This window comes from Limulus polyphemus, unplaced genomic scaffold (assembly GCF_000517525.1).
Source record: "Limulus polyphemus unplaced genomic scaffold, Limulus_polyphemus-2.1.2 Scaffold659, whole genome shotgun sequence".
NCBI classification, from domain to species: domain Eukaryota; kingdom Metazoa; phylum Arthropoda; class Merostomata; order Xiphosura; family Limulidae; genus Limulus; species Limulus polyphemus.
The window spans coordinates 6,388-19,172 of NW_013666269.1; the positions used below are offsets into that span (position 1 = coordinate 6,388).

A 12,785-nucleotide genomic window follows, 5' to 3' on the forward strand; every position below is an offset into this window, starting at 1 on the left:
ACCTTTCGTCAACCGGTTTCAGAACAAGTTGAGTTTCAGAACAAGCTAGAAAGACAGTGTGTTTCCTTGGAGAACGTTACAATTAAAGACGATAAGTTGTCAGGCACCATTAAAGTGAAGAACATCGCGTATAAAAAAAACGTATTTATCAGAGTTACTTTTGACAGGTGGATGAGCCACGAGGATTTACCTGCTTATTATGTTCCCAACGGATTCGAAAATTTGGCGTCGCCTTTTGATACTTTTTCCTTTTCGGTCTCCATACCTTACTCAGCGGAGAAGTTCGAAGTGGTTGAATTCTGTGTGTGCTATAAATGCGAAGGAGCTGAAAAATGGGACAATAACGGAGGAGCCAATTATAGAATCGTTGCCGTTAGGAGGAAAACTGAGGATCCCTCAAGGATTCAGAAGTTTCCTGTTAACGGAACCGCGGACGTTTCCAGATGGAATCACTTGATAAAGAGAGGTCCTTACTGGTGACGCCTCTTCTATCATCATTGATGGCCGTATATTACGTCTATATGAAACTACTGGGCAGATTTTTCTTATAGTGCGTCGAAATTTTACAAATCTGAGATACTATAAGATTTACTCGAGATTTCTTTGTATAAGATCAGTTGTGTGAAAACTGGTGAACAAAAAATATGAATTCCTCGTATTTTGAGGTTTCATACAGCAAGCAAGCTTTAGGAATAAATAAAACATTGCCAATAAATGGTATTCTATAAGTATTGTGGTTTTCAGCCAGTCTTTCTCCAAGTGCTAGAAATGCAGTTGTTGCAATACACTTTTTTTTTTCTTGACATGGAAATTTAAGTGTACTGGAGAAAAACCGTGTCAAATACCGAAAAATGAAAGCAGGAAGAATAGCAGGGAAAGCGTTCGGAGCTTCGAAATTAAGGGAAGGTTTTCCTTACTAAACATACAGCTCCCAAGGACACCCATCCACTTGTACTAGTCTTGAGAGTATTTAAAACTGGATTTTCTCACGGAACGATAGACTCAAAGGTAATTAACACTATATTTTCTTTCAAAGTATTTTCAGTTTGTGTGTGTGTTTTTATCCGAGTAGACTGTACTTATTTGGAAGTTTATATGAACTGCATCTACCTAAGGAGTGAGAAAAAGTGATGTATCTGTTTTTTTTTTGGCTTCCTCAGAGACCAAAACGTCGTATATGCCCTAAGCAAGTACAGCTTATAAGACTATCGTGGCTGGTACTTAAACTTGTACTACTACTACTGTGTTTGTTATTTATTACTACCACTGTGTTTGTACTTGTACTTATACTACTGCTATTATTGTATCTGTTACTTATACTTGTACTAATACTATGTCTGTTACTTTGTACTACTACTACTGTGTCTGTTACTTAAACTTGTACTACTGCTACTTTGTTTGTTATTTATTACTACCATTGTGTTTATACTTATACTTGTACTACTGTTATTATTGTATATGTTACTTATACTTGTACTACTGCTATTTTTGTATCTGTTACTTGTATTTGTACTAATACTATGTCTGTTACTTTGTACTACTACTACTGTGTCTGTTACTTATGTAAAGATTTGCTTTTGACCACATGTTTAAAATACTTTTATTACCTAACTTTTTCACAAACTCTGATGATATCGCTTGATTAATTCACATGTCGCGTGTCTGTCACCAGTGACACCTTGTGAATGACTTAGAAAGTTATAATTAAATATCAGTTAAACTATAATCTGTAACAGAGAAATGTTATCCAATTATTCATAAAAATGATTGAATAAAATTAAGTTGAAAATTTATTTTATGAAGAAATAATGACGTAGTCTGATGTACTATAAAAGTAAATCTTCGAGTTCTTTCCAACTCAATGGTAGTATTAGAAAGTACAAGATCTGATAAAAAATAAAATACTAAATTTCAAGTGGTTATCTGATTATTAGTAGATGCCGAAATAACTATATAAAATTTTAGATCACAAATCTTTTTTTTTTTTTTTTTGCTTTTAGAGTAATATTACACGGTACTTACTCTATTCTTCTTCTTTCAGGATTTGGCTTAGCTGTATTTTATCCTAGCCTCGCACCAAGATATAGCGTCATCAGTGTAACTTTGTGAAGGGACAGATAACTAAAGTTTGTGTCCTGTTTGTCATTTCCTCAATTGTTTTTATTTTTTCATCATCTGAAGTTTAATTGGATTTATCCACTACGCCCGATTTTGAAACAAACAACGTGTTTTACGCGTTATTTTAATATATCTTTATCTCAAACACATATAATATAGTACGAAAGGTTTCGACTTTCCGTTTCGTTACTGTTCTCGTAAATTCAGCAAAAGGAAGAGAAAAGTATGTGGTACAACAATAAGCATCTCGAATAACGTGAGAACCATTTGAAATAGAATCTAAACTAAAAGTTTGGTAAACACGGCGAGGAGTCTGTGAATCTTGGCTGTAAATGAGTTATTCAGTAGGTATGGAATAGCGGTGAGTAGTTTGTGATTTTTTTTAAAGATGTGGTTCAATTTTAGTTGCCACTTTTTTGAAAATTGAAATAGAAAACGCCCTGCATCTGTATCACAATTGATAAGGATAGCACCAAAAGAAAGTTAAATGTTCCCTGTCACGGGGAAACGTTTAAACATCTGAAAAGAGAATCCCACAGTTGGAAGAAACGCTAACGCAGCTTATTACTTTACTTAGTTCGCAGTGTCGACAATAGATGGGGTTTGTACGAATCGTCCAATGAAAAAGTTGTACACATTAGCGAGTGATCTTTGTGAAACATAAGTTACAAAGAATGTATAATGTTAGAAAAAGTGAAGACATTTACAATAGAGTACCTTAGCTGCTCTCTATTGAGACACCAGAGGACAGATGGAAACTCTAGGTTTAGAAATTGTATGTTGTTGTTACTTTCTTAGCGCAAAGTTACATAATGAGTTATCTGCGCTCTGTCCACCGCGGAAATCGAATCCCGAACTATTGCGTTGTAGGTCCGTAAACTTACCGGTTGTTGGAGATACGTAAGGGTTAACATACATGGACATACCATGGAAGTTTTGGATAGATGTAAAGACTTAGAACAACTGAGGCGCTAAACGAGAAGAATTCATGATGATGATGAGTTAACTTTGATGTATGTAAGTTACTCATCTGTAAAGTGTTTAAAATATTTAACTCCAAAATTTTCGGCGCTAACATTACGGAAAATATCGCATAAAAATTAGAATTGTGAAGACTCTTTTGGGTTTCTCTAGGTTAAGTATAGATTACGAATTTTGTGGGTTTCTTCAAGTTAAGTATAGATTACGAATTTTGTGGGTTTCTTCAAGTTAAGTGTAAGTGACTTGTGACGAGGTTTTCCAACCAAGTTTTTTGTTCTTTTATTCGTATAGTTTTTGTTTGTCTCTGTGCTATGTATTTCTACGAATGACTATTTTCAATAGTTGTACAAACACAAGCCGAATAAGAACAAACATCAATTTATTTACAAATCACATAATACATACAAGCAGTCAGGAGAAAGTTATTCTAACACTGGGCACCAATCTTCAGCTCTTATATAGGGTCGGGTAGGATTCTGAATCTTACATAACGTAATATATATCTATTCTTCAGGTTACATTTCATTGGCCGACGTTTACAATGTGTCACGTCCTATATATCAATGAAGTGATTTGATGACCACTCATCTCGATTTAATTCTTCTTTCCCTGTTTTAAATTTTATCATTTCCAATTATTTTCGGATATTTAAAGTTGTAATATTATGAGGTTGAGCTAAAATTATAGTTTGTCCCAGATAATTGTGTTTTGTTTTTTTTCATGGTCTGCTATAGCTGAATTTTCTGTTTTATAGTTTCTTACGTAGCCCTTATTATGTTCCTCTAATCTGTACGTCCTTTAAATTTGACTATTATAAGTACTACCACATTCACATTTTATTTTATATACCCCAGTATTATCTTATAACTGTATTATATATTTGATATTCATTAACAATTCTTGAATCTTATTCATAGGTTTAAAGATGGAATTAAAGTTTTTGTTGTTTCTTAAAATTTGAACTTTAGATAATTGACCTGTCAGTCCTGAAATATAAGGTGAACTTAGTCTCTTTTGTTTTAGTTTTTTCATAAACAGATTTTGGCAAATTATTTTTAACTAACATTATTGAGGGAATTTGGATGTTGTTAAACACAAAGATACACAATGGGCTATATGTACTCTGCCAATCACAGGTACCGAAACCTGAATTTTAGCGTCGTAAGCCTGCAGACTTACAGCTGAACCACTGGGAAGGAGGGGGTAACTAATGTTGAACTATTACTAAGTTTATTAACTGCTCTTTCAACCTCTATGTACTTAATTGGTAACAACTGATTACTTAAATATTCCTGTAAAGAACATATTTTCAACGCTTATTGAATACAAGTATAAAATTCAGAAATCTGTGTTTTAATATGACATGATGTTTTGGTGTAGCGGCGTGACAACAACAAAAGGTTTTCTATAAATTAATGTTTCTGAACTACCATCTATATCATTATTTTACAAGCACGTCTAGAAAAGATAGGCTATTATTTTGTACAGCTTAATATGTAAATTGAATTGATGGTTTTATACTATCTAAATAACTAGCAAATTATTTTGATTTACTGACAAACATAATACCTCGTGACATGCAGAGAGTTTAAATATTGAAACAATTGTCTTGTAAGTATCTTCTGAAAATGGCGCAGAAGGCATCAAAACATGTGGAGTTTGTAAGCGGAAGCCGTTGACGGTAATCAACTTTTAATTATGCAAATATGAAACTGTATTTCAATTATTAATTTGATTCCAAACATTGCATATGTGTCATGCTTATTCGTAGAGCAAGAAAAGAATAATGTTCTATATGGGTTTATTTAGTTGTTAAGCGCAATGTTACACAATGAACTATCTGTGCTCTGCCCACCACTGTTATCGAAACCCGATTTTTAGTGTCGTGAGTCAACAGACTTATCGCTGAGTCACTAGAGGGCGTCCTTCGTGGAAGCGGGAAAACTTTCGCAGCAGAAATTTTAATAAGAAAGCTAACTTCAAAACTACATCTCAAGCAGATGCAGACCAAGTCTCTCATCCGCAAAGTGAAGATTATGATTACGAAAGAAAAGCCACTTCTATAAAGCTACGCGTATTTCGTGGTACTTACTGTTAACACTCACAAGCTTCCAGCCACATCTACCCAAAATCAACGTCTGTCTTCATGAAAAAGATGGCTGAAGAATCTGGAATCATAGCAATATCATTCAATCACATACTTGTCAAGTTCACAGATGCAGCTCCAACTGACCTTTGTGACTTTGGTCTCTTTACACGTGGACTTGGAAGTCGACGTCCTTGTGCAGTGGAGGATCCTGTAGAAAAGTTATCGAGATTTGTGATCTAAGATTGACCTTGCTAGTTTTTCACAATCAAAATTACGACTTTGAGCATGTGTAATCAGAGTCATCAGAATAAGCACGATCGAATATGGAGAACTTTGTTCCAAGAGTAGCACAGGACCTGGAACATCGTTCTTACAAACTACTATTAACCCTCAGTACTCTGTATGTCTTTACACGATTACTAAGAAGAAGAAAAAGACAACGTTCTGAAAATTGACCTGAAACTCACAGACAAACACGTTTTATTTAGCACTTCAGTTCTATATTAGGTTAAAATTAGGAGAAACATGCGACACTTTTTAAATGCAACTTTGTCTAAATGCTTGGTCACACTTGCAAATAATTACACATAAAGTTTAGAATTATAATGTAACTGGAATTATAAAATAAGGTAAAATAGCAACTGTTTCAAAGACATTTTGTAAAACAATAAACGTATGAATAATAATTCTAACTTCCCCTGGACGGAAGTTATGCAAATTCGTGATTAATGAAAGGTTATCTTAGGACGTGAAAAATTGCTTACCCTATATGTAATTGTAAAAAACGCCCATAAAAACCACAAAATGCAAAACTAACATTTTTTATGTACCCCCGCAAGGATCTAATGAACCTTCTTACTAATTATGGGGAAGATCCATCCACAAACTGCGAAGTAGTCACATGAACATACAACAGACAGTACTATTATACATATATCAATTAACAAAACGTTATGTTGATTACATCAGTCAAAACCTAAATATTTTACATCTGATTGTAGATATAGTGATCCATTCCAGCTTATACTAGGATGTAAAATAAATATCCTGTGACTTAGTCTTTTAAACGCTATCAAGTCTGAACTACACATCAAATTTAAGACAAAATCTGGATTACAAGCACTGTAGAAATACAAATTTTGAAGCTTTAATCCTTATAACATTTTAATCCCTGTAAAATATACACTTCGATGGCTCACTTGACAGCTTGAAAGCTTATGGCGCTAAAATTCGGGGTTTGATACAGCACAGATAATTATTGTGCAGCTTTGTGCTTAATAATAAAACAAATGAATTGTAAAATACAGGTTATAGGTGTTTTATTTGTGTCTTTAATCCTCATAAAATCTGGGTTACACGTGTTTTCACGAGAAAAAACACATCAAGTACAAGCGTTTTCGCAAGGTTTTTTTTTACTGTACATACTTTTGTTTCTAAGTTAATACATAGATGTTGAGAAAACTCAAAACTAATTCATCATCATGTTGCAGGTAATGTCAGCACAGACTTTCGTTCTGTATGTATATATAGCCACAGTGCAAGGGAAATAAACAAAACAAAAACACTTATAGAATGATACTTTAAATACAGCAATCCAGTAAGTTTTTGTGAGGTTGATATTTTTGTAAAGTTATCACTGCATGATTTATAACGTGATAATAGTTATTGTATGGATCCCGAAATAAATATACATGACTTTTATTAGCCGAGCCCGGGTTCATGTATAATGCATTCACTGTGACGCAACTCTCAGCAAAGATCATTAAACAAGTTAACACTGATGTGTCTTATGTTAACTACACCCAAGTTTAGGCATAATAAATTTACTGTACCCTGTTTGACACCATTCTAAAAGCCCCTAAAGCAACAACAACATGTATTCAGGGGAATGCTGCTACTTTCAGAACTTTTTTTTTATTATCACTATGCCCAAGGAGCTTGTGATACATTTTAGTCAATCTCTTCAACTCGAACTGATAAAAAAACAGCTTGATACGTGTGGTGGAACGAGGTCAAGTAACGAATCTACACAGGCTTTTACATACAAAGCCCAAAAAGTCAAGATGTTACTAACAGAACCAGTTTTGGTAACGAGGAAAAAGAGAACAGTTTAGATTGCTAGTCTGAAGACGCCTAACATTAGGAAGAAGTTCCTAAAGCAAATAGCCACCTCACTAAAGGTACTTTGTAGTTGACAAGAAAATATTGATTATATGTACAACTGTTAAATACATAGGGTACAAAATATAGCTACATTTTCAAATGATAAATGTATGAGTGCACATAAATTTCAATAACATATTAAATTGTTTTTTTTAAACTCATAACGTAGATAAATTATTGTTTGTGTGAAGTTAAGCACAAAGCTACACAATGGGCTATCTGTGTTCTGCTCACCACGAGTATCGAAACCCAGTTACTAGCGTTTTAAGTCTGCAGACATACTGCTGTACCACTGAGGGGGGTGGGTGCAAATTAATATGTAAAACGTATTCACGTTAAATATTTTGCTTTAATTGCTTAAAGGAGACTTAATCGGATAACAGCTGAATGACACAAGTCCGTCTCTCTGTAGAGCACCTTTTTTTAAACACAGGTGTCTTAAACAACAATCCTGGTGTGTCGAAAGATCGCATTTAAGGCAAACGTATTTAACGTAGAGAACAGTCTGCACATAATTTTATATAAACACATTAAAATGACAAATACACATTGAAAAACAACAGCAATAGAAAACAATAGCATTAAAACACAGAACAATTAACATCCAAAAAGGTTAACACGTTAAAGACATAAGAGCTAAATGAACAAATTCACTCTAAATGTTTAACATTATTGTGACAGAAATAAACTACAATATATTTAATCAATGCCACTGTGCTGTGTTTTATTTACCTTTACTAAAAAAAATCGCCAAACACATGTATAAAAAACATTTAAACTGAACGTTATGTGAATTTATAATAATAATCTTTATCCATCTCCTTACCATGAATATTCTACATAAAGGTGAGAAAATTTGGACATGAGACTGGCACGTACGTTCCTCCACCAGCCGTCGTAACAAGATGACAAAGAGTGAAGATGAAATTAAGTTCTTGCTATACGAACTTTGAACTTTCAAAAATGGTTCCATAAGAATTCTGTCTTCTGAACATCGGAACACTGCAACAAAACGAAACAATGGAAAAATAGGGTTGTAACGAGAATACCGAGATCATACCCGCGGTTTTTATTTAGCCCCTTTCACTCACACACGAATATACATATCTATGTAGATAAAGCATAAAAATATGCGTCTGTCTATTTGTCTGTCCGTTATCCAACCACTCCTAGGTCGTTGGTCCAATCTCAACCCAACTTCGTGGGATGATAGTTTGGAACAAGGGGCATGTTAATGGGGGTTTCCAACCCCTCCACCCCATTATTGCTGTTATTGAGTATTTATTATCTTCGACGTAACTTAACGTTACTTACATTTATAGATAACACCACATCCTTACACACAAAAAAAAAACTTTATTAGGTTTTCTATAATACAACATACACACTGTATGGAGGGAGGGCACACAAACGTCTTATATACATCTCAGAAAGTGTGATAGGTCTGACTTAATTAGAGATTCTTTTTTCGGTTCAAGTTACATAGTGTGACTAATACATTCGACCCCCCCCCCCCAAAAAAAAACAACAACAAACTTTCTTGTCAGTTCGGGTCACAATGTAGGGATAATTTAAAGATCTGATATCTCAGATGGGAGAAGGAGAACTCTCCAATGTGGGCCTGTTCCCTACGTCACCTCAGTGATACGCTCTTGCATTGAGCATATTTCAAGATACTTCTAGGTTTTGCTTGTTGTTAAGTGCAAAGCTACACATTGGGTTATCTGCTCATCGCGAATATCGAAACCTGATTTTTAACGTTATAATCTCTCAGATTAACCGCTGAGCCACCAGAAGGTGGCTTCCAAGTTAATATTTTACTGTTGATGGCCCTTTGTGGTAGGTATTTGTCAAATTTAACATACATGGATTAATTTAATTTTCAAGTTGAAAATGTGTATGTAACAAAATAGAAGAACTACTAAAAATAGATTCACTTTTGAATCCTGTTCTAGTAGCGCTCCCTGACGGTAATATAACACTCTACCTTGATTTAAAACCTGGCTATCAGTTTAAAGAACACCAATAAGTGAATATGGATATTGAATATTTTCTCTGGTTAAAATGTATTCTATCAGTTTCCATGCTTGACGAGAAAGTTCTATCCGTTAGATTAAGCTTAGAGCATTCTATGAAATTTTCGATTTCTCGTGGTGATTTACATAGAATTAACTTTAGTTATATAATATGCGTTTTTATCTTTTCTAAGCTGGTTAAATCCAACAGGTATAATACACTCACCAAAATTAGTAAAACTGTGTAGAATATTTCAAAATATATCTGATGAACAAGAAAGAAAAAAAAGTGTGGGGTGGCCCACTCGTAGAGCTCTGGATCTTGGAACTAATGAGTCGGGTTTAAATCCGTGCGATACCACAATATATTCTCCACTTTAAGTTGTGAGTGCGTTATAAGGGTATCACTCAATTCCCTAGCGTTTGGTCAGTAGTTCACATTAGAAAATTTAGTTTCTGATTGAAACAAAAGGGAATCCTCAATAGCTGCGGTATTTAAAATTATTTTAGGCAGGATTAGAGTAAATTAATCTATGAGGCATTGGGCGTGGTCAAATATATCAATCGAAAGGGTTTGACCTACTGAGTTCATAACTGTAATTAGATGTCAAATCGGTCAATAGATGAAGGGGCTATAAGCTAAAAATTTATACTTGAAAAATTCAGAGCCATTCAATGTGCCGCTATGCCGTGGCTAAAAATACATTTTTAAACATGAGATTAATACATATCATGCGAAAAATAAAGGTTACGTTACATCCACGTATTTTATCTAATTAAATTTCCAATGGAACATATACGACATGACCTTTAAGCAGATGTCGCACAAAAATACATTATGAACTAAACATTGTGTTTCAATATACAAAGTACACTTTTTATTATCTATAATGCATTTCTTGTGGTTACTTAATTTATTTTTTCGTTTTTTTTATCTCTTGGCTTGAGTTAAGTGAGTACATGATATATGAAATATTTTCATTGAATTACAGAAGTATCTAAAACAAGGTTTTTTTTTATTTCTTTATTTTTATTATTTAAGTTTTGACCTTCATAGGCTGCCTGGTGGCAACGTTTTACGAATTTCTGCAAACTAATGAAAATAAATATTTCTTCAGATTAACACTTAAATTTTTGTAGTTGTTATTATAATTCATAAACTCTAATGTGTGGTATTTTATTTAATATATTTCATTAAGCTAGCGACATCTGTAACACTAACATACACCAGGAAATTGAATTAAATTTTGGACATTCAGGCGAACAGTCCGTGTTTTTATTTGTGTTTTCTATTTATGACCACCGTGGGTCAGCGGAAAGTTTACAGACTTACGACATTAAAATCCAGGATTCCCGTACTGCGATGGGCAGGGTGCAGATGGCTCAACGAGTAGCTTTGCACTAAAAATACAACAACTACTACCACAAGGTCGATCCTCGCCTCAGTGTGTTCTTCAATAATAACATGACCGGAACTGTCCGCACTAGGAAAAGAAAAAGAAATCGCAATATTCTTCAGTTAACCGAGACAAAAAGGTTTGATACGACCATGAACGCCATTTAGTGGAGGGATCAACTGTCTACCTTTGTGTTCATACCACTTGTTAATTTTATAAACAATACATTTGTATAAAACGTGTAGTTTGCGATATTTGAATAGTTTTGTAAATAATATATGAAATAATGAGAGGAAATACTAGCAAAATAGACTTATTTTTATTTTTGACTTATAAAAACCCAAGAGCGTCCAACTATCCGTTGAACAAACAATAAAGTTTGCTTCTACCCCATACTGAAATCTGAAATGTTGCTCCTGGATATAATGCTCGAAAACAGACACACAAACTTATGAGAATCGCCTGTTTAAACCTATATTTTGAAGTTAAAAATACGACAGTATTAACAGAGCAATGAACATATGAATAATAAAAGTTGAAACTAAACCTTTCCAGATAAGACTATACGTTTCTTAACACCCGTTATGTAACACTAAATAAAGAAAATTATGAAGTATGTTTTATTTATTTTTCACAACTTCATAGTGACATAGTATTTAATGACAGTTGACTTAATCACTCTCTAAAGTGTAACCTGCAATTACTTTTCAAGTATAGGCGTAATTTTTACGTGGGACGCGAGGGGACACAACCCCTGCATTTTTCGTAAAGTTGTTTTGACAGTTATTTGGTATAGAATGTCTTTTAATTGGACATACAAGGTACCGAACGTTTTATAATAATTATATGTGACTTTTTTTTTTTTCACAGAACACCCTCATCCACACCCAGATACAGCAAACCCCCCCCCCTCCCACACTTTTTGAAACCAAAATTACACCACCACTGGTATTTCTACTAACAAGGTAGTAAAATTTATATGATTAACAAACTAAGCAAATATAGCTTTTCTTGCCATTTATATACGATTTTCAAGACACGTGTTTAATAGATTATTTGATAAGGGAAGGATACACGTCTATTCATTTATTCTGTGTTAGGTCAACGCCCTGTGACCCTGAAACAGGGAAACCCGTCAATAGTGAGACACATCTCCTTTCATGGAAAACAACGTCTTAGAAGTGAACGTGAAGCACGCGTGCTTTTTTTAAACGTAGCACGTGATCACCAAATGTGTCTCATTAAACTAAAAATACTATATACATCTCTATAAGAGATTCAGGTGTAATAAGATATAAAGATATTCCACCATATTCTCTTAGCTGTAACACAAAAATCAAATACGTGAATGTCATTTAATTGATCCCATTCAACGAGAAAAAACTAACTCAGTGGAAAAAAAGAAAAAAAAACAACATAATAATGTGAATAAAAATTATTACTAGCTTTTTAAAGCTTTATATCAAACTAAATTTATAATTAGAAGTTGTTTGGTTGGTTTGTTGTTTAGCGCAAAACTACACAATTGGCTATCTGTGTTGTACCCACCACGGCTATCTCTACCCAGTTTTTTAGCGTTTTAAGCCAATAGACTTACCACTGAGCCATTAGGGGCATGATTAAAGGTAAAAAGCATGAAATAATAGTTTAAATAAGTATTTGTCTTTGAATTTCGCGAAAAACTACTCCAGGGTTATTTGCGATAGCCGTCCCTAATTTTGTAATGATAGACGAGAATCTAGACATGCACCTGACCCTCCCAGGTCTACAAAGACCTAAAGCCCGATGCCGAAACGAACCTAACACTAACTCTCGGGCGACTCTTTATCAACGAATAGTGTGATATATATCGGGAGGTATCATACTCTGGTATCAAACGTACACTGTAGAACCTACAAAAACACCAGCGGTAGTTGTAAGCCAGTGCTACAACTGTGAACGCTACGGACATGTGGCCGCCGCATGTAAAGCTCCCCCACCCTGTGTAGGGTGTGGAGGAGAACACAAAAACACTGACCGTCC

The 12,785-nt window shown here is 34.2% G+C and overlaps 1 long non-coding RNA gene across 1 annotated transcript; it reads left to right on the forward strand.

The window, feature by feature from the left end:
- The first annotated feature begins 518 nt into the window (after window positions 1–518).
- LOC111085846 lies at window positions 519–4,525 on the forward strand. Its single transcript, XR_002610626.1, has 2 exons — window positions 519–1,008; window positions 2,042–4,525. It is a non-coding gene; the product is annotated as an uncharacterized LOC111085846 (long non-coding RNA).
- Window positions 4,526–12,785: the final 8,260 nt, after the last annotated feature.